This window comes from Cryptotermes secundus, unplaced genomic scaffold (genome assembly GCF_002891405.2).
Source record: "Cryptotermes secundus unplaced genomic scaffold, Csec_1.0 scaffold117, whole genome shotgun sequence".
NCBI lineage: Eukaryota > Metazoa > Arthropoda > Insecta > Blattodea > Kalotermitidae > Cryptotermes > Cryptotermes secundus.
This window is the reverse complement of record NW_019737981.1, coordinates 825,927-848,171: the sequence shown is the minus strand read 5'-3', so window position 1 is coordinate 848,171 and position 22,245 is coordinate 825,927. Positions and strand designations below refer to the sequence as shown.

General features: G+C 39.5%; 1 protein-coding gene and 1 long non-coding RNA gene across 2 annotated transcripts in view; one reads left to right on the top strand and one right to left on the bottom strand.

Moving 5' to 3' along the window:
- Positions 1-9,485, top strand: part of LOC111870530 — a 174,521-nt gene extending 165,036 nt beyond the window's left edge. The window contains exon 4 of the long non-coding RNA XR_002843864.2: positions 9,357-9,485. This is a non-coding gene — a long non-coding RNA (uncharacterized LOC111870530). The remainder of the gene's footprint in view (positions 1-9,356) is intronic.
- The window catches only part of LOC111870529 (prothoracicostatic peptides), a 187,843-nt gene that overhangs the window by 117,991 nt on the left and 47,607 nt on the right, over positions 1-22,245 (bottom strand). The window lies entirely within an intron of this gene.

Sequence of the window (22,245 nt, the reverse complement as noted above, 5' to 3'; positions counted from 1 at the left end):
GAGAAGTAGGAACACAGAATCCAGTACTTCAATATGAATTGGAGCTTAACATTTCTATAATTTGGTGAATTAATTCAGCTGTGCAAGATTAATTAACGTCTGGTTTTCTGTGTGCATATACAACGTGCGAAAGTGTAAACGTCTGATATACGATTCCAACAAGTATTCAATGAAGGCAGAGACTATACGATTACATGAACTTGCTTTTTAGCTGATTCATATAAAGTAATAAGTGTGATTCAGATCCTGGGGCTTAGAAATGGTGTACAGCATTGAAGACATTACACTCATGAGAGCAACTGTGTCACTAATGGAATAGAAGTGTCCAGCGTCGATATATCGACATGTGTGTATAGAAATACACGATTTCGTTTACTTGCTCACGGTTTATATCCTGGGATTTCTGTTAGTACCCCGTCTCAGACGGGACTGAGCAAGTTAGTGAAACCTTAGTGCTCCGGGCAGGCATTCGAGAATATCAAGTTCGAATCCTGGCCGGAATACCAGTTATCGTGGTTGACGTCAGTCTGTCCAGCAGATGTCGATGTAAAATTACGAAGTAGAACGCAAATACCTCATCCCAAAACATTAATTTGTATAAATTTTAATTTTCTTGTCGGCAGCCAGTCCTAAGTAGGTGTACATAAATTAATATAGCAATTTTATTTTCGTGTGTGAGAAAATAAACATGTTTTTCTTGTTTTCAATGTTATTGTTTAGCATGGACACTGGTATGCTAAGTTCTTTCTCAGACTTTTGTGGTGCGCGTCACATTTTGGAAAGCATATACCTTCTTAATGATCTTCAGTTTCTCAGAAACTGGTAATGCCTTACATTTGATATTTCTTTTTGTAATCATGCGTACAACAGCTGTGCATAATACAAGAGCCAGATTACTCTCTTGCGAGCTCACAGAATTCATCACGTTTATGTGACAAATGTTTGAGATTGTGTGAACATGTCGGCATTTACGAAATACAAAATTGAACCAAAAAGTACATAAGAAAGGTTGAACGTAGGGGATAAAATACTCCGTGGTTTAATCCGTAAAGGAACTAGACCGATCGAGCGACCGCCGCTTGTCGGCGAAGTTGGTGCCAACTTTTACGGATAGAGGTTGTAACGTGGTTAGCGCAACGGATCCCCACGGCCGTTACCTCGGTTTTCTAGACCGGAGCCGCTTCTTTTCCATTCAAGTAGCTCCTCAGTTATCCTCATGAAGTTGAGTGGACCCCGTTTCAGACCCACTACAAATGTAGGGGATTCATGTCTAAATTGTTTATTTGTGGATCTAACTGCGGTGAGTATGAATAGTATCGTATTCCTGAATGTGGCACCATATAATTTTGTACAAGGTTACAGACATTTAGAAGGAACATACAGTAAGTAAAGCAAGAAAATAGAAAGAAACAAACTGTCCTTCCTTGGTACCTGCTTTTCTCTGGTTTCTTATTTGGCTTACACTTCGACCTTGAAAATTATGACGATAAATTTCTCAGGAAGTCGGCGCCCTTTTACTGGACTACACGGTTTTTAAGTTTTACATGAAGACGGAGACAGAATCCAGTTTCTGAAACGCTGTATATAAAATAAAACAATACCGTGGATAATGTCCAGAAAAATAATATTTGTAGTGTGTTTTCTATTTACATTCATCCTCTTGGCTCGTCTATTACACGAGCGTGTTGCTGTATAATAAGTTAGGTAGGGATTAATTGGTATATCCCCAAAAAATTTAGCCCCTGTAACTATAACTCACATTGCTGTAAAATATTATAATAACAGTAGTGAGGAATTGTCAGCTTTAATTTTCCTCCCCAAAATGTAAAAAAGAAGGGTCTTATATAATAAATGAATGGTATGTCGTCTAAGGATAGTGTCATTCATGCATCACATTAAGCCTTTAGCATGCAGTGGCTACTATATGTACCACTTTCTTTAACATACTCGAACTCTACATTCTTCCCACAGAGTGAATCTGTGTGTTCCGTATGCTTCTTGCTACAGCTATTGTTTCCTTTCATAACTTTAACCGGCTTATCTTTGTAGCGGAGACGTAATGTGTTTCCTGTGGAGTACGAGCTGTATTTCTAAATGTTTCCTAAATAAACTAAGTATTTAAAGGATTAAATATTTTGTGAAAAATTAATTCTATGAAAAGAGTATAATTCTGAAGTAACTGTTCTAAAACAAAGAAAAATACTTAAGTAGCTTCCACGTAAATACAGTGAGATTAAACCTTTATTTCTCTAATACAAATGTTTGTGCTTTGCATAATTCCCTTGAAACTTGAGCTTGTTTCAAGATATGAAAAGAGTAGGTAATTTCGTAGGCGTACTGTAGCAAGCACAATATTTACGGAAATATTAACCTGAGACTCCCATTGTAAACAGCCTGCCTTGCATGACTGTACATAATTCTGTTATTTATGTCGCGGTGTTGATGACATTACAGATTAGTGAACGTTTTGTGTGTTTTGTATTATTCGCAGGCCATCCAGCGCAATAACATGGCTGCTTGCGTATCGGTTCTTACTCGCGCGATGATTTATGGGTAACATCGCATTCTGAAGTAATTCTCCCGATTTCCACATTGTTTATCAAACCGACAGACACAGATTCTTCACTGAATGTGCATAGGCACTAAATGGACTGCTTCTTTGTCAGAACGGAGCAATAAATTGGGTACAAAAATCTATTGTTTTGCTGAACACAGACAAGTGACTGATTAATTAAAACTAGCTTCAATATAATAATGAAAAGTTTCACTCAGCCGATTGCTGCAACGGAATTTTGGAATTTATTTTTAGATTCGCTTAGTGGGGGGTAGAGTCCAATTGGGTCCACTCGTCACGGCGGCCACCGATTGGCCTATTGTAGCCTGCCCCTGGTGATTATGATGATGGAGAATTTGGTGGAATGAAGATTGGCAGAGGAATCCGAAGTACTCGGAGAAGACCCGCCCCAGCGCCACTTTATCCACCACAAATCCCACTTTACCAGACCCATGATCGAACCCGGGCCGCCGCGGTGGGAAGCCAGGGACTAACCGCTTGAGCTATGGCGCGGACTTTTTTAGACTTTTATATAAAAGACTTAATCTCGTCAAGGCGAGCAACTACTTTTTTTTCATGGCGTCTTCGGTATAGCGACTAGCTACGGACTGGTCGCCCGAGAGTTTGGAGTTTGAGTCCCGGTAGGATCAAGAATTTTCTATTCTCCAAGTCGTCCAGACCGACTCTGGGGTCCATCCAACCTCGGAAAATATGGGAGCCTCAACATCTCACAAACCTATGAGCCTTCACGGCCTGTTACAGGGATACTTGATTGCAAGTCCTATATCTCTGGTTGATTTATTAATATTTCGAAATTTCAGAAACGAAGTACCGTATTTACGCATGTATAGGCCGCACATTTTTTGCCAAAAATTCAAGAGGAAAACTGGGGTGGGGTTTATATTCGAAATATTCGAAATCACACTTCATTTAAAAAAATTATATTCATAATTAGTAATACAGAGTGTAATACTCCTGAAATAGTATTCCAAGAAAATTATTTTTTCTATAATTTCTCTCTGAAAATTGTGCTGCGGCCTATACACGCACGCGGCCTATACATGCGTAAATACGGTAATTCACGAGATGACATGAATATAGAATTAATGAGAAAGACAACGACATATCACCTCCTACAATTCTTATAATGTGTTGAAAACCTGGCCCCATCCCTTATGAATGGAAATGAAACGTGATTACTCGAACATTTATTAAAGACAACCGGAAAGAATTATGTACCTACAGAGGCACTGCCTTCTGAATTCTCCTTATAAATTTTATGTCCAAGTACTACAAAATATAGTAAATAAAATAGCAGAAAGTGTTGTAAAAGAAGAGGAAAATTACTTTAGTAAAGGCCGCTATTTTATATGTTTCGTTTTTACAAGAACCGTACTGGTATAAAAAAATAAACAATTTAACCGTTCTCCGTACTGTTTACAGGCTCCATGGAGTATGTAAAGTCTCTCCAAACCCTAATTATAAATAAATTATGGCAAACGCTCACATTTGCCGGTCACGGTAGCCGAGCAGTCTAAGGCATGCACTGTCTTCGCTCGCTCGGAAGCCGGGATCGTGGGTTCGAATCCCACTCAGGGCATGGATGTTTAATTTGTGTGTGTGCGTTTTTCTGTGTTTGTGTACAGGTAGAGGCCTTACGACGAGCTGATCACCCGCCCAAGGAGTCCTACCGAATGTGTAAGATCTATAAAAAACGAAGTGAACGGAAAGTTCATGGAGGTAGGCCTAGGCCCACTGGGGCTGTAGTGCCAAGGAAAAAGACGCTCAAACTGACTATCCAAAATTTCTGCAGCAGCAGCTGCTGGTAGCAGCAAAGCCTAAAAAAATTCAATAAGCCAAGTTATGCGTAAAGAGTTTCCATGGTTACCGATGTTATACCACGTCATAATAAAATGGAAACAGAGTAACCTCCTCCGAACTAATGTCTCTGCAACCTCCATTTTGCCCATAATAAAGTGATTATAATTGCATCAGAAGAATCAGCACAAGAACTATTGTACGAACTATGTATAACTGAGTTAACATATAATTTGATTATTTACATTGTTAAAATGGAAATATTAGCTCGTAAAGAGAAGGAATTAGTGAACAGCAAAGCACTAATAAACAATACCAAAATAGAACATGTTAGAAACTTGAGTTATCTCGGAAGTCAATTGGGAAGTGAACAAATTATGATCTACAAAACAAACTACAAGGATTTAGTTGCGTCTGTAGAACAATTAAACGCACATAGCTGAACAGAGCTCGACGCGAGGCGATCATAAACTTCTACATAGCAGCGCCATCTCTCTTGGATGGCAGTGGAGTTTAATTAAACATCAGCTCCAACAGATCGGTTCTTCTGACATGAGATTCCTGAGATCAGTGGCAGGATATAGAGGAACAGACACATAACTAAGCATAGATACTAGACAAGAACTAAATACAGTTAACCCAGGAGAAAGAGTGTAAAATGCCACCAGAATTATTCAGAACGTGTTAATGCAAAGTATCGATTTCTTCCGAAGATCATTGACTGTTTCTAGCGGAAGAAGGGTGAGAGATAGAACATCAAAGAGTTGGACGGGTCAATTCGTCCAGCCAGACGAGAGGAATGGCTCAAAAGGCGCAACTTTCGCACTTAATAATGGTGATAATTGATCCCTCTATATGTGAAGGACTGATTCGTTTGTTCAGGCAGAAAATAAGGTGAATAGAAAATTAACTATTTTTATTTATAGTTCACATGATTGATTCCTGTCCTGATACACCGGTTGTGTAGGAAATGTAGAGATACAGGTATATTGGAAATGCATTTGTCCCTCTCTTGGACTGAAACTATCGGTTTTAATTTATTTTCTCGTAGATGACAGCATAAAATTCACGTTTTGAAATTCTAGAGGCAGTAACTGAGCGAGGACGCCGGGTCCGTTATCCTTTCCATACATTCCCAACGTGTCTTTGATTACATTGGTATACTTAATTCGAGTGTTATCCCTTCGTTAAAGAGATAGCCGCTGTACAGCGTATGACAGCGATATTTACAAGGAAAGAAATAATATCTGGGGCACAAAATAAACATTTCTATGTGTATGTCTCTTTCTCTCTCTCTCTCTCTCTCTCTCTCTATATATATATATATGTGTGTGTGTGTGTTCTGGTGGTTAGAGTTCTTCTCTACAGATCCAGAGGTCCCGCGTTCGATTCCCGGCGCTAACAGATTTTCTGAGAATTAGTGGGTCTGTAACGGAGTCCAATTATCCTCGTGAGGATAACTGAGGAGCTATTTCGGCTCTGGTATAGAAAACTGAGATTAACTTGCCGTGGGCATCCGTTGCACTGACCACGTGACATCCTCTATCCGAAAAATTTGGCATTAACTTCGCCGACAAGCGGCGGTCGCTCGATCGGTATAGTTCGCTTGAGGACTACAGGCCACGGAGTTCGTTTTTTATTATGAAATCTCAGGATTTTTTCTTATTCTTTTCCCCTAATTCCTTCATAATGTATAATCACGAATTAGTGATTATGCACTGGGTTTGGATCGGTAATTGGATTTATTGAATATTTATTAATCGTAACTATAAGTAATTATAGCTCTGTCGCTGTTCTATATACTGTATAATTCACTAAAGCACACACTAAGAATTCTAAGTTAATTTTCTCTAGCCGTTGCTTCTTTAAGGCTCTTAATAATATAAATTCCACAGTTTCCGAGTTCGACAGCTCCTGTCCTCGCGTTCTGGCGACTATCTCACACCTAACTCAATGCTCCAACTGTCCACTCTCAGAGTTGAGAGTTTCTTTAAGACTGGCGATATTTCCGCCAATCAGTTCGTCTTGGCGCCGAGCCTCTTGAGACTCGTGACCAGAAGGTCTTATTTTTTTGCAACTAGGATTAGTTTCTTCCCTTTTAATCTCTAGCTTACGAGTAAGAGTCTGTGAATAAGTCACAAATACATATACAACGTAAAATATACGATATTCGAACTTGGAAGAAACATTTACTTCTCCACCAAGACTGATACGCTTGTCCCATCATTTCACAAGTACGTTGAAACCCTTCAGCACAGAAGTGTTTTGACAGTTGTCTCAGTCAACTCAGCACTTCAACTTCGTCATCAGTGAAACTCTTTCCACCATGTCTTTTTTAGCGGACTAAACAGATAGAAGTCACACTTCCTACCGTAAGCAGGATTAATTTTTTTATGAATATCCTTCGCATTACGACCTTTCGTACAAAAAGAAAGGCACAACTGAACGCTGCTCTTCGATAATACACTCCTCAAGCACGGACGCAAATTTGACTACTGAAACCAGCCTCTGAACATTAACATACGAACGCGTCTGCTACCTAGACTGTCATGAAGCTGGGGTGTGCTGCCACCGAGTGATACAAACAGAAAACTTATTACATTCATTTAATTCCATTTGTGTCCTCTTTACTGACTCTCCCTCGCAGTTTGGTGTATACCTATATTATTTCCTTGGAAGACCGTGGCTTTTGTCTTCGTTCTCGGCATTTTCATAACACACAATTCTGCCAGAATATTTGAAACCTTAGAAGAGTGTTTAAATGCCGACGTAAGATATTTCGTACGATATTTCGTATTCGTACGATAATACATTTAAGGCTGACTTCGATGAGTCCGATCGAAAACAGTCACCGTATAAGAGTTGTTTAACCAGTAATAGTCATATTCGACATTTCCTGGTTCGATTTCATTTTAACCGAAAACATTATCGTTGAAACAAATCTGTCGCAATGACAACAAGTCATCTGCAGCCACCGCGAAAAAATTAGATATTTAACAGCCATTGCTAAGTAACGGGTTCGAAAACAAACACGTTTCCATGGGAACAGTTACACAGCAATAATGGAACGGTGTATTCTGTGTTGTCCGTGCCGAGATATAAGCAGGAGAGTTAGTGAGATTCAATTGAGCTGAGTTAGTGAAGAGCTGTTTGGTGATTTAATGAGTGAGATAGAGGACTGTTGCTGTAAGAGGCTGGTAGCTGAGACTGAGGATAGTTCGGGAACCCGGGTGAAGGCGAAATTTTGCCGTTGGAAGCCGCTACCAAACAACGGCTAGGAAAGACTGAGAAGACTTTATGTGTGCTGTAGTTACAGCGATGTTTATAGTGAGCAACTCAATGCAACTGTCGAAGTTATTTCTAGTTACAATCTGCAAGTGTTCAATAAATCCGATTACCAATCCAATCCCCGTATATAATCACTCAAACACGTGACTGCATCTACGTATGGTAGTGGCTATGCTTTCTGGGATTAGAGGTTTGTTCAGAAATACAAAGAATTGGAAAAAGACGCGAGGTGGCGCTAGGAACTTTCTGTCCTCCATTTTCCTCAGTTCTCTTTAATATAGTTAACGTATTTGAAATATGAGATATGTAAATCTCGTTCATCTTTGGTGTACAGTTTTAAATTCTCGTTTTATAACGTTTAAGAATATATAAGTGATTATTTTAATCATGCTCATTGCAACATCATCTGCTCGTGTATATTCTACGTATATTCACACTGCTTATATTACTGTCTTTTATTCCTGTAATGTGCTTCGAGCACCTCTCAGCAGTTCAGGCTTTTCTAGGTTGATCTTCTTAAGTTCTTTTGGTGGTCTTTCAATATTTATTCTTGTTTCACTATTCCCTGTCCTAAATTCTACCCTTTGCTTTCGGAAAATGTTGGTCTTCGAGTCCCTGTTCGGTACCTCGAACATTCCTCTGTGTTAAATATCTGCTCTTCCTTCTTTCTGACGCGCTTCAGCTGTTAATCTTATTTATAGAGAAGTTTTATTTCGAACCAAAACTGCTTCCCTTAATCATATACGGTAGTGGTACTTTCTTTTTAAGTACTCAAAATTTATGTTCAAGACGAATGTATGTACATACAGAATGAGCCTTGATGATAACCAGGGCCCGGATTTTGATGACCTGAAAATATTTAAAAAATGATGGAAAAAATTCAGAAAAATTACCTAAAATATGACCCAAATATGTAATATGCAGGGCCCGGATTTTGATGACCTGAAAATATTTAAAAAATGATGGAAAAAATTCAGAAAAATTACCTAAAATATGACCCAAATATGTAATATGCAGGGCCCGGATTTTGATGATCTGAAAATATTCAAAAAATTACCTATAAAATGACAGAAAAAACCAGGAAAATGACCTAAAGGAGAAAATAAAGAACACTTCGCTTCCAAGTTATTCACATTTCAGAAAACATATAAAGAAAAATTCCCCAAGATGGCCAAAAATGACAAGAAATACCCTTAAAAGTCCAAAAATTTACCAAAAAATTACCCCCAAAATGAAAAGACGACCTTAAACCTAAAAATGTAAAAAAAAGACAAAAAAATACCTATAAAATTTACATTTCTGTAACCAGCAGCTCATATCCGAGATTTATATATTTAAGAGCATCGCATAGGATACAAGGAAAAAAAGATGACGTCATCAAAATCCGGGCCCTGATGATAACATTTAATATGAGGAGTGTGCCCTACACATTAGAACAAAGCAGAAACTGTCGACAAATTTCAAGTTCGTAACCGCCTTGTTAGTTATATATGGCAACAGGAAGCACGAAAGAAAGAACGTAGATACATGACGATGTTCTATATGAAGAGTTTATTGACTGCTAACAGAATGTGAATTGGCAGTTTATTAACAGTTTCCAAAAGACGCTGAAACTGTCCACCTCTAATAGTGCCAATCTACTCTTACAACTGAGCCCTTTTGCTCCAAGTTTTTCTGATCATTTGAAATTTTTCAGGCTTGCAGTCGTCCCAGCCGCTTCAGTGATATTTCAAAGTTCGTCTCGCTTGTTACAACGTTGGGAGAGAAGGATGATGGTCTTCAGATGGTCCCGCAAGTAGGAAAGGGCAGGAGTGAGGTCAGGTGATCGCATGGGCCATGCAGGTGGCACGTTTCATCCTATGTATCAAACAGGTCAGTGGCTGTCTAAATGACGCATCACTTACTTACTCGTATTTACTGACTCTTAAGAGTAGAAGAAAGGGCAGGAGCCCCACCGTGCAGTACCCATATGTCTACCACGTTGCCAATTTTACGTTGTGCAGTAGCTCTTGGTAATTGTTCAGATAGACAGCAAAAAAAGGCCTTCATATTCGAGGCGGTAACTCATAGGAACCTACAAGCAGATCGAAAATTATTCCGGCCCAAACATTTATTCAAACTGCTGTTGGAATCGTGTTTTTTAAATGAATGCAGATTTTCATCGACCCATGGTTTCGGAATTAATGAATTAATCTCTTTCGATACAAATTAGATCTCAAGATAATTACATCATTCTAACTGGCAATCACTATTTGCATCTGATATAAAATTCAGTATTTCAGAAATAATAGTGTTTTTAAAAAGTAGAATCCGGGTTAGCTTAGTCGGTATAGTGACGAGCTACGAACTGGTCGGCCGGGATTCGACATCCCGGCAGGGACAAAATATTTTTCTCTATTCTGTAGCTCCAAGACCTGCTCTGGAGTGTACCCAAAGGGGCTCGTACATTGGTAAGGCGGCTGGGGCTTAAAGCTGACCACTCACCTCCACCTAATGCAAAGGTTAAGAATAGTAGAGATACATCTTCAGTGCCCCATGTGCTCTCATGGGACAATGTTAATTAATTAAGCGCAAGGGCAAACTTTCATTATTAAAAAAACATTCTGAAATACAAAATATTTATATACGCGTAGCCTTGACCGAGAAAGTAATTCATGAACAAATATCTGTCATTGTGATTGAAAACAGAAAGGAGACGTTATTTAGGTTTCCACTTTCTTTCTAGTGTTTTGTTAATTCAGCAAAACTGCGGTTGACAGAAATTGCACTCTCTTGTTTTTTCTTACTTTGATGGCCGAGAGATTAAAAATACTGACTGTGACAATGTGACTTCCGACTACTTTCATCCAGCTGCCATTGTTGACTTGTTATTGCCAACCTCTCGGCTGTCACAGGATGAAGGCATTTCTTATGAAATTTACTTCTCTAGTCCAACTTTATTGACCGCCTTTGTGGTCTAGTGGTCAGAATTCCTGGCTACAGATCCGGAGGTCCGGGTTCGATTCCCGGCGCTACCATATTTTTTTTTTGGAGAAGTAGTGGGTCTGGAGCGAGGTTCACTCAGCCTCGTGATGATAATTGAGCAGCTATTTCAAGGAAATAGCGGCTCCGGTCTAGAAAACCGAAATTAACGGCCTTGGGGATTCGTTGCGCTGACCACGCGACGCACTCTATCCGCTAAAGTTGGCACTAACTTCGCCAACAAGCGGCGGTCACTCGGTCGGTATAGTTCGCTTGCGGACTAAAACCACACAGTTCCTTGTTTTTGTCTAACTTTATTTTATACGATATTTTAACAAACCGTGACTGTATTGGGTCTACATTCAGTGAAAGTGCTGTAGATATTGCTGTAGACAGTCTCAGCAACAACATTAGTGAATTCATTTGTGTCTGCTCACTCGAAAACATACAAAAAGCTCTGTTGTAATCCAGCTCAACTGCTTGGTTGGAAAGCTAACTGCCATGTAGGAAGAAACGTGTCTGATTTTTTTTCGGGTAAAGAGGTTCGTCACATGTCTTGTAGCCTTATATTGGAGAGCAGAGACTTCTGAGACGCAACGTCGTGTATTTCAAAGAGGCTCGACGTTTGAGGGGAACATATCACCCGCATCTTCAGGGTCGAATCCTGCCTGCTATATCTATATGTTTCTTGCTTGGCATACTCTTAGACCGTGAACACAGAAGCTATATGTTCCTTCGAAACGTCGGATCTCCTCACAATTACACCGAGGTAAAACCCAAATTGACCGCATTCTTTATAGTCAGTGTCCTCAGAACCTCAGGTCCAATTTTGTTTTAATGTATCGCGTTCGTGTTTTATGAGGAATTGGTAGGATACAAGACGATGTAAGATTTTAGGTTCTGACAGGGTGGTTATGAATAGTTCTGTCTTCTGGGATATAAAGTTATGTACTAATACGTCGAAAGTTAACTGATGTTCCTGAGGAACGCATTATATCCTTATTCAGTTTCAAAGATAAAACCAAACAAGAAACCACAATATCTTGCTAGCTCCTTCATGTGTTGATTTCTTGCTTGCCTTGTGTAACCCTGAAGATGGAAACGATATATTTCTCCGAAACACCGACCGACTTTCAACGGGCTACACGGCGTTGTATCCTAGAAAATAGAACTCATTAGGTAGAAGATGAGGTCAAAATGCCTGAAAGAAATTTAACGAGTTCTTAAAGTGAAAACTTCTGAATTAGCCAAGAAGCCAAGGCGTTTAATATGCCCTCGTCTTGATTTCGCGGGGCACTTGAAGGTATTCAAATGAATAAATACGAGTATTTCAAAAGACATAGTGTCCAGACTGTCTTTCCTTGTGAACGAAAGAAGCAGCGTGTTGGCAGAAATATGAGATTATAGAAATGCGGATTTCCTCTTGTTTCTTTCCGCGTTAGGAGAGATGATTGTAGGTTTGCTTTCTGCAAATGACGGGAATTGTCCTCAAGAACTGATATTGCTGGAGAATGTTTTAGTGTTTTAGAATTTGGGTTAAGGAAAGCCATCCGGAATTATTTCTGCGAAAGCCAGAAATTTAGTCGCCTGCTCGCTGCATAATACTCAGCAAAGTTAGAGGGATAAATCTCTTGACAAACAAACTGATGTTTGCAGTGCTGACGAAACTGGAACTTATTTAAATAAAAATCCACTAAACAAGAATTTTGTTGAAAAGGGAACAAAGAGATTAATAAGTGAAATCCTGCTTTTACTTTTCTTTAGGAGAAACGATTTTATGATAAACTTCCTGAAGAATATTATAATGGAACAAAAGTTATTATTGAATATGAGTAGACAAAACTACGAAATTTACTTGGAGTGGTTAAAACACTTCAACAAATTTAGAGTCTCTGGACCTTTGTTAAACATTACTGACGATCACACAGCTCGAGAAGCTTCGCCTGCTATGAAGACACTTCTCATCGCGGTTTGTTTGCACAGTAACAGCAGCTGTAGGCTTCAGCCAGTGGCTTGAACTTTTCTCAAAACTCTGAAGGCCTGCTGTGTTGAGGCAAGTAATAACTTTGTCACAGAATCGACAATACCAAGAAGGTTTTTACGTTTAATTCTGAAAGTATTTTCAAAATTTCCCTGACAAAAGCATCAGATTTTTTATTACAGTTGCCGCGCGGTATGAGGCATGAAATGTCTTCTCCCGCTCAAACACTGGGATCGTGGGTTCCAGTCCCACTGAGGCATGAATGTCTGTCTGCGTTTCTTCCATGTTTATATTCTGCTGTGTAGGTAGCGGCCATGCGACAGGGTTAATCACCCGTCCAAGGAGTCATAGTATTGTCTATAAGATCAATAGTTGCAGATTAATTCAAATGGGAAACAGGCCACAGCGCCTAATACGAAAGGTAAAAGAAAAAGAAGAAGATACCACTTTCTGTATTGTTGAGAGAGAATTTATATCTTCGGGGATATTCCATTTCAATGATAACAATGAATAGGATTACGAATTCTTACCTTCAACTATCTACCCATCAGTTGAAGAAAACAAACAATCGTAACAAACAATCCATTATCTCAGAACCACTTCACGGTTCCACCTAATCTGTGGAAACAGCAGAGCGTAGGCTAATAATAAGCTTTCATGACATGCAACCTACTCCACTGAAACGCAGATAGTAAACAAATAAAAAGAAATCCGATGAACAATAAAATTCACGCCTCCTGAATTAAATGCAAGTATCATATTTTAATAGACTCCAAATATATCTGTCTTTGTCAGAAAACGGGCAGCTCAAGGAAAGAAATACCTTTGTAGGAGCTAATCTCAATCATTGGACCAAGATATTAGCTCTCTCTAACGGGCCCAACTGAGTAGGTGTCTTCTTTTCTTACCTGAAGACGGAAACAGATCAAGTTTCCGAAATGTCGTGTCCTCTATTACCTAAAATTCCGGATCATGGAAAAAGTCCAAACCCCAGCAATTCTGTGTGTCATCCACCATCGTCAGAACCCTTTAGAACTTAATTTAATCTTTGACTAATTCATGAAAGTACATTTATGGCCCGTAAGTACGAATCAAAATATATTTTTGTCTGAAGTATCCCAATTCCCCTTTTTTTTCACCCAAAATTAATTTCCGTTCCACGTAGGCTTCTCTGCGCCGCAGAACCTTAATTTTTATTTCCGATACATAAATACAACCAGAAGAAAATATTTTTTCTGAGTTGTTACATAGAGATTAAATCAGATGAAAGAATTTTCATCAAAATTCATGTATTTCTTTTTTCAGTGATACATATTATGAGATACTGGAATGAAGTCTGTGAGGGAAAGGAAAACAAACAATTTCAAACAATTTTAATTAGGAGTTTGGTCCGTTCCTCTGCTACGTAAAAGTTTGCACCTGGATTCTTTTTATTGCTAATTCTGCTCAGAATACAAACTAATATGGGAAGGTTTCCTATCTAGGATCCTCCTTTAGTTTGAACCAAATGAAAGAGGTTCAGAGAAAGAAGAGGAGACAAAGTGAGTGACATTAATATTTCTCAGTAACTGTAGCGTAATCCTGCATTCGTTGGAAGCACAGAAACTTACAAGTGAAGGCAGCAGTTTCTTTCTCCATTAGAATGAATGACCCATTAAGTAGCAAATGGAATCCATATGTTATTTTCATCGGTGGTAATTTCTGATAAAACTCATTTCCTCAGAGTCCCATTTTAGGGATTCGACTTTGAGAAAAATCTCCCGTATTCTTAATTGGCTAGCTTCTCTACAATTTATGTGCCTGTGGTATCGACTTGGCTTCATGGTGTGTCTTCGCATCGGAAATTCTTTGGTTCCGCTCATTCCATCTGGAGAAATTACGTCAAAATACGACAGGACCGTTTTCTTCCAAACATTTACACACACTCTGCTCATGATCATCTTTAAATCTCATTGGAATATGTATAACGTCAACATTTGAAAGAGCATCTTGTAATGACGAACGATTCGGTCACTTTCAAGAGGTCCTTAGTTCGAATCTCGGTGCAGAGAGCTGCTGTCCTGAGAATTTTAATGTTCTCTTCCCCTCAATTTCTCTACTGAATTCTGGGGAACTAAATTTAAATGCGCTACGGTCACTGTCTTCCACGTCTTTCTCGATTTCCCTCTGTGTAATAAAATTGTTATGTTGCTGCGTAAGATTATGGAAAGGAAATGCGTCAAAGGCACACGTAGTAAGAATTCTGCAGAAACAGACATCTGTCAGCAGTACGAGTACTTCCTATTCATCTGTTGTCATTTTCGTGAAAATTTCTTATTTAAATGAATTCCTTGAGACCTCTATTATGTATTCTTCTTTAACATTGGACTGTGAGCAGGAGAAGCGAAGCCTCTTCAATGGACATATGACAGTTCGGATTATACCACTGTCGAGTTTCAAAGAGATTCGTTAAATAAAGCAATTAAGAGGCCGGTCACGGTAGCCGAGCGGTCTAAGGCGTGTACTGTCTTCGCTCACTTGGAAACCGGGATCGTGGGTTCGAATCTCACTCAGGTCATGGATGTTTAGTTTGTGGGTGTGCGTTTTTCTGTGTTTGTGTACAGGTAGAGGCCTTGCGACGAGCTGATCACCCTCCCAAGGAGTCCTACCGAATGTGTAAGATCTAGAAAGACCGAAGTGAACGGAGAAGTTCGTGGAGGTAGGCCTAGGCCCACTGGGGCTGTAGTGCCAAGGGAAAAAATTGAAGCTACTGAGAAGTAAGGAATTACGAATAACGTTTAATTCAAACGATTTTTTCCGTATATGGTGAATGTTAAAAGAAAACGAACTGTTGGACTTTCTGATTATATTCATAAAATTCTTAGCAATTTCCAAAAAAGAAAAGTAGATTTAGAGTAATTAAATACAGATCATATTCGCATAACAGCTTGGATAGTTCAGTCGATATGACAATGCAACGAGCCGGGTTGGGTTCCCGGCAGGAGCAAGAAATGTTTCTATTCCACTGGTCCGGGGACCCACACACCTCCTATCCAATGAGCAACAGGGAACGTTTCTGGGGCTAAAGCGGCCGGGGTGTGAAATTGGTCACTCGCCTTCGTCTAGTGCCGAGGTCAAGAATGGTGCAGCCATACAACTGTCCCCCCTATATGCCTTCATATCATAGTACTTAATTAATTATACACAAGGACAACTTTCCCTTCATATTCGTATTAACTTTTAAGACAGAGTGGTTCTAAAAAAGGAAAAGGCTAATAAAACACCACGGAGAATGTAAAGCAATGAACGGAAAGGAATAGGGGTGGACTGGTTCCTCTATGTCTACCTTCTTCAGACACGGAGGCTGTTTTTTAAATTCTCCCTTTAAAATTCACAGAAATATATTATGGAATAATTTGAAACACTATACTAGCTGATATTCATTCTAAAAAACTGTTCCATTCGAAAAAATATGGTTACATATGTAATTTGCGAATAAATGACCGGAATTTTGTTTTGGAGCTGGATTTTCCCTTAATCACCCACAAATTCTTGTGCAATTCAGCCTTGTACAGTGCGTGCTAGGGGAAAAATGTCGGAGCGTAAAGCTACCTACCCTTCTTCATCCTGTGGGGAGCATAAAAATGCATATTTCTCTTCATCTGTGTTGTGTGGCTCTAGTACTGCACAGTCTTTAAAATGAAAAGGATTTTGAGAAAATAAATATTTTAATAAATAATTGTGGATTATTCGAATAACGAAGAAAAAATAGTGAAAATAAGATAAAGAGGAAATAAAAGGACGTAAAACGTTGGAAGATGAGAGATAAAGAAATGGAAGTAATATGAAGACAGAAATGAACAAAAGAAACGAATAAAAGAAATGAAGACTGGAAAGAAGGAAGACAGACAAAACTGATAAAGGAAAGAAGAGAGAAAGTGGTAAAATTAGTAAGAAAGAGAGTAAAACACCATCTATGTCCGGTCCTAATCCTCTACCATACACTGGAAAAGAGTATCTTCAGTTATGCAAACTCAGTATAGCTGACTTCATGAGGAAATGCTTTTATCTGAAGTTATCCTCGCTCCAATTCAATGTTAACCTGTATCTGATTCCTAACAGTGAATCTGAGAAGAACTGCGAGAAAGGTGCAAAGTTGATTCGGAAGCAGCGTGTGTTGATGTCAGTAAGTGCAACAGGTTGGTTGGCTCGTTATCCTCTTCTGCACTGTGAGTGCAAGAACAACAAAAGTGGCGTTCTCTGATTTTAGAAGGCCACAAATGGCAGTATGATTTGCTTATTTAAACCTTATTTAAAGTAGATCAATTAGTCTCCAAGTTACTCTTATGTTTAGGCCGCGCCATAGCTCAAGCGGTTAGTCGCTGGCTTCCCACCGCGGCGGCCCGGGTTCGATCCCGGGTATGGTCAAGTGGGATTTGTGGTGGACAAAGTGGCGCTGGTGCAGGTTTACTCCGAGTACTTCGGTTTCCCCTGCCAATCTTCATTACATCAATTGCTCCACAATCACCCTCACCTATTATCATCTGGGGCTGGTACAATAGGCCAGAAGTGGCCGCAGTACTTGGGACTTAGTCCCACCCCACTAGCAATAAAAAAAGTACTCTTACGTTTTCGTTGTACAGGATGTACCAAAAGGAGTTCAATGGAAAGGATACATTGTTTATCCGCATATTTCATCTCAGAAACTAAAATGAAATTTTGTTGATGTTCTGTAATTTAATAAGCACTCTAATTTTCTCTTTAATGAGGTCCTCTTATGTTTGAAATTAAACGTAAAGAAAACTTCATAATCTTCTCCAGATACGTTCATCATATGGAAAAATTGGTTCGTAAATAAGCATTGACAGCACCTCCAGATATTTTTAGAAATACTTTCGCTATGGCTAGTAGTAAAGGAGACTCAAAAAAATATTTCTGACTGTGTGTATTGTGATAATCGTGCTTTGATTAGCAGCAGGGATACAATTCTGTGTCTGAAATAAAAGAACGTCGATTTTTTACTATTACAGTTCTGTTAGTTGCAACACAGAAAACGCCGCTTGCAACACTTCTTCTATTGTTGCGTGACGTCACCGTGTACGTGCTTACCCAGTTGTTCCACAGTAACGGCTGTACGCAACATGTCTCTTATCGTGACAGTTCCTCCATTGTTACGTGCGGGCAGGAACTGATCCGAGGTGGCGCAGTGTTTATACTGTAAGGCCTATCTCTATGTGTGTCTCAGTAGATCGGAGAGGCAATACTAGCCTCACATTAGTATTCGTTGATTAACTCATTAACTAATTTCGAGAACTTGTGCTGTAATTGACTGTACTGTGATAAGAAAAACGCTATGGATTACAACCGTGCGCGACTCAGTGTAAAATATTGATGATAATTCGACGTAAACCTGGCAAGTAACGTTTTCAGTGCTGATTATATATGGCTAGAGTTTGTTACTTGCGTACCAAGTTCTTTTCGATTGGCCACTACGTACAGGAATGGATTTCAGTGGAATGAAATCTGTGTTACATGTCTACGTGAGTTTGTTCAGAATTTCCATCAACTCTGATGAAATTGTAAGAGCAAAGTTGTGTGTAAGAATCCGAGCGGTGCCGTTCTGCTCATTTCAATCTGTACAACTGAGTCTACCAAGTGAAGGCAATTGTGAGCAAGAACTTGATTGGTTTTTCGTGGGCTCTCCAATGATACTGTTAGCGTGGACACTGTATGGCGTGGGATTGAACGACGAGAGGTGAATGAAATTTGGAAAGATTTGGAAAGAAATGTCGTGGTCTAGTCGAGATATTATCACAGAACTTGCCTGAGAAAAAATACGAAACACCTCATTCAGGCCAGTAGTTGTGCCGGCTGACTTGTCAGATAGTGGCCAAAGAAACCATGCAATTGTTAACTTGAAGAGTGAAGTGTAGGAGGTGTACCAAGAACTCCATTGAGACAAGTAGGGGCATCACATTGCTTAGAGATACAAACACCAAAATGAAGTTTAGTTTTAAACAATAATTAGGCTACTGCTCTCTGTATTCGCAAAGCGATTCACCTGCCCTGAAGATGGAGGCGATACGTTCCTCCGAAACGTCGGTGAAAACTAAGAATACACGGCGCCAAATCCCAGAAGACGACTTTCTTCAATAATTATAATAATTCATAATTATTTTCCATGTTCATCTCTATCTTAATTTAATAACTTTGCCCTAAATGAATAGATTTTAATAATTTTTTTAATCAGAGAACATTAATTATTTCCCTTGAACGTTTGCATATAGTTATATTTATATTTAACTTCTAGAATATTCATAAAAGAAACACATTTATCTGGATCTGAGATTTTCACAGTGATAAAAACCTTATATCCAAGAAGACAGAGCTCTTCAACTAATATTTCTGTGTAGATGTGTAGATAACATGAAAAATAACATTCCATGCCACATCCACAATCATTTACAACAACGCACAATCTATGACTGCCTAAGACTCGCTCCATGCTGCCTGGACTGCTACTGTCTTCTCTTCCACTGTGACTGACTTGTTTCTGATTTACGCGTAGGTCTCTTACGAATAATAATGACTGCTGTTAGAGTCAGAGTCACTTTACGACTGGAGGTTTACCGCTAATCAGTTCGTCTTGGCAACAAGTCCCTTAAGACTCACGACAAGTATGTTTTTCAATTGAACACTTGCAGTCATAATCCTTATATAATCTCTGACGAGAGGATGGGTCTGTCCTTTACAATTGTTGCTGGCCCTCGCCAGCGCAGTCATTCTCGGGTCTGAGTCCCGCGGGACTCGTTATCAAATTTTACTGTCTCACATTCCAGACTCTCCAACCTGGAGGGTCAGGTCCCCTTATTTATATCCCCCAGGAAAAGGATGGCTGGGTTATACCCCCAGGTACTGGATTCCCTTTTCATCATCTTCCACGAATCGCTACGAGGGAGGTGTTGGACCCCGCCTTTACATGGGTTTGTATGATTTGAAGTTCTCACAGCTGTCGTTATGAAGAACGCTGTCTCCAAAGATACAACGCCGTGTAATCCGTTGAAATTCAGTCGACTTTTCTGAGGAACACCCCCCCCCCTTCTGTTTGTTACTTGCTTGGCTTATTTTTTCGGCCTTAAATATGAAGCCGACATGTTCCTCCTGAACGTCTGTTGTTGACTCTCAACGGACTACAAGACTTTATACTCCAGATGAAAGAACTCTGCATTATTTCTGCCTGTGCCTCAAACTGAAGGAAGACCAACTGAATTCACTGTGATACGCAATGTATTTATGGTCCCACCTCCTTCGCTCTAATGACAAAAACATTTACACGCTGATAAATGTTATCAGATAGGTTCAGTGCATAATAAATAATTGTAGACACACCGCGTGCAATAAACCAGGTTCTTCAAACCGACACCGTCCCACATTCTACACTTGTCTTCTCCCACCTGGATTTATTTACTAGGGTGACCTGGATTCAGGCGAGATAAGGCCACTTGGATTACTCGTGCAGAACTTCGTGTTGTCCATGATAGGGATCTGCGGAGCCGAGAAAATATATCTGTATACTAGCGCAGTCGGGCTTGCGCAAGACTTTCAGGGGCGTTGCAATGGCCACAATTCTTTTTTTTTCCTTGGCACTACAGCCCCAGTGAACCTAGGCCTACCACCATGAACTTCTCCGTTCACTTCGGTTTCTCTAGATCTTAGACATTCGGTAGGACTCCTTGGGCGGGTGATCAGCTCGTCGCAAGGCCTCTACCTGTACGCAAACACAGAAAGACGCACACACACACAAACTAAACATCCATGCCATAAGTGGGATTCAAACCCATGATCCCGGTTTCCAGGCGAGCGAAGACAGTACATGCCTTAGACCGCTCGGCTACCGTAACCGGCGGCCACAAATTCTAGTGAATAATAATTCATACGTGAGTGCTTTCTCGGCCAGAATAGGAGATATCCTGAGGAGTTACCTCAACTAATTAACTAACTAAAATCTGTATAAATATTTACATATTCTTATGAAGAAGGAATCACAACTTAATTTGATAACTTTTTGGTTAAAGTAACGTAAATCAGTTTGGTGTTCTCCAGTCGAGTTTGGACCACAAATAGGCCGATTTGTTCATGTCTTCTTTGTAAAATATCAGTGAAACAGAACTCGTACAAGTTTATGTGAAATGTCATAATCAGCATAGCTTGGTTTCACATATACAGAATTGGAATTGTAAAGAATCCGCATATGAAAGTAGTTCTCCGTTTCCTAAATCCTTCTGCGCCCACAACTTATGCCAATGAAGTCTACACAGCTATGTCGCTCGTACAAAATATAAGTAAAGATATTTGCATAATTTTATATTCCCAAAGCAATAAAATAGTGAAACTTTGTGTATATATGTAGTATACAGCAATAACAGAATGATAATATCCCGTGCTTCGTTTGAGACGGAAAGTGGGATAAAAGGAAGAAACTCCATGTACTTGGAAAATTATGAAGACATGCAGAATGTCTCAAGGAAAATTTTGCGACTTTCTTTTTGGTGATGCAGTAAGAAAACATCGGTTTTCGCGAGGCAGCTTTGTCGGTGGTGAAATGTAGCTTAAATCTGAATTTGGATCAGAACCTGCAGTAGACGAAGGCAGAGTTGGGGTATTGAAACAAGCTATCACCTCTCAGATGTTGCCGATTTCATGTTTTGTCATTTGGAAAACAATTTCGAAAAACATATTACTCTTTGAAACCCATCCATCTATACGGAGGCAGATATATCAGCACAAAAGTTCTGGAACCTATATGACACTACATTATTATTATTATTATTATTATTATTATTATTATTATTTTACGGCTCTAAAACCCTTCGTCGGGCCTTGCTCCGTCTTTTCGGTTTCTTCATCTTGTACGCAGTCAGTAAGACTCCTTGGAAAGGGGATCAGCCCCTCGCAAGACCGCTACCTACACGCAAAACAACACAAACAAACAATAAACGCACACAATACAGACATTCATACCTTAAGTGGAATTCGAACACCCGATACCAGGGTTCGAGCGAGCGAAGACAGTTCATGCCTTAGACCGCGCGTCCAAGGTGAGCGGCCTTTGGTACTACATGACTATACTAAGTGCTGTATACATTCCTCTTCTCCCCAGTCGTGCTACATGCCTTGTCCATCTCGTACTCCTTGACTTTATCATTCTAATTATACTTGGAGAAGAGTACAAGTTATGAAGCTCCTCATTATGCAGTTTTCTCCAACCTCCTGTCACTTCATCTCTCTTCTGTCCAAATATTCTCCTCAACACCCTGTTCTCAATCACCCTCAGTCTATGTTCCTCCCTTAATTTCAGAGAGCAAATTTCACACCCATTACAGAACAACAGGCAAAATTATGGTTCTGTATATTCTAATTTTCATGTTTTTGGACAGCAGACGAGAAGACAAAAGATTCTGGACTGAATGGTAGCAAGCATTACCCGAGTGCAATCTCCTCCTAATTTCCTTCTGAATCAGTTATAGTCACTTATCATGTGACAATATTATTAATTCTAAGGCCCACATTACTTTAGGCCCAAAACTTAAGGTGTAATTATTCATCTGAGAGAAATAACCCAATACAAGCTGTAGGTATCTGTACAGCAAACACGCTGATATTA